The following is a 907-nucleotide window of genomic DNA, read 5'->3' on the forward strand; positions in this document are numbered from 1 at the left end:
CCCCTTATTTATCCCATATAATTAGTGCCCCCTTATGTCCCCCAGATAATAGTAGCAGCCCTTATATCCTTCCCATTATAGTACTCCCTTTTGTCCCCCGCATAATACCCCTTTATGCCCCCACGCAATTATAGCACATACCCACATAATAGTGTCAACTTACGTCCCCACATATTAGTGCCCCTTTGTGTCCCTCACATATTGGCACTTTATATCCTCCACATAAAAGTACCCTTTTATGTCCCCACACGTAATAATAGTGCCTCCCACATAATAATTATTCTTATTTACCAAACGTAATAATAGTGCCATCCTATTTCACTCACATTTTAACAGCCCCCTTTTTTCCCCCTCAAATAGTGCACTTCTTACTTCCACCCACTCAATAGTGTCATCTTATGTCCCCACATAATAATAGTACCTCTTTATGTCCCCACACAATTATAGTGCCTGCCACATAATTATAGTGTCATCTTATGTTCCAACACAATAATAGTGCCCCTTAGTTACATCACATAATTAGTGCATCATAATTCCCCACCACCCCCCACAGAATAATAGTGCCCACATTTGCCAAAAAAAATATATATATTTTTTTTTAAAAAAGGACGCTTCTTTCGAAAATCACATCCATTGGACTCGGCTTAGTGAGTACGATGAGATCACTTGTGATGACTTATGCTCAGCTCAGTGGCTTCTGGACTGGAGTCCTATAGTGCCGTGGGCCTACTAGAGTGATGGGACTGATGGCTCCATGCTCTCCCATAGTAGCCAACAATATCCACGTGCAGAGAATCCAGCTCCTGCACTGGTTATCTGGAATCCAGGGCACTGGACCATAAATGTAGGGCTTGCACCATGAATCCCCGGCAAAACTAACGCCCCTGCCAAGCGGTCAGACATTTAT

The sequence above is a fragment of the Phyllobates terribilis genome, unplaced genomic scaffold (assembly GCF_046119375.1).
Source record: "Phyllobates terribilis strain yellow unplaced genomic scaffold, ASM4611937v1 Scaffold_11__3_contigs__length_659146591, whole genome shotgun sequence".
NCBI lineage: Eukaryota > Metazoa > Chordata > Amphibia > Anura > Dendrobatidae > Phyllobates > Phyllobates terribilis.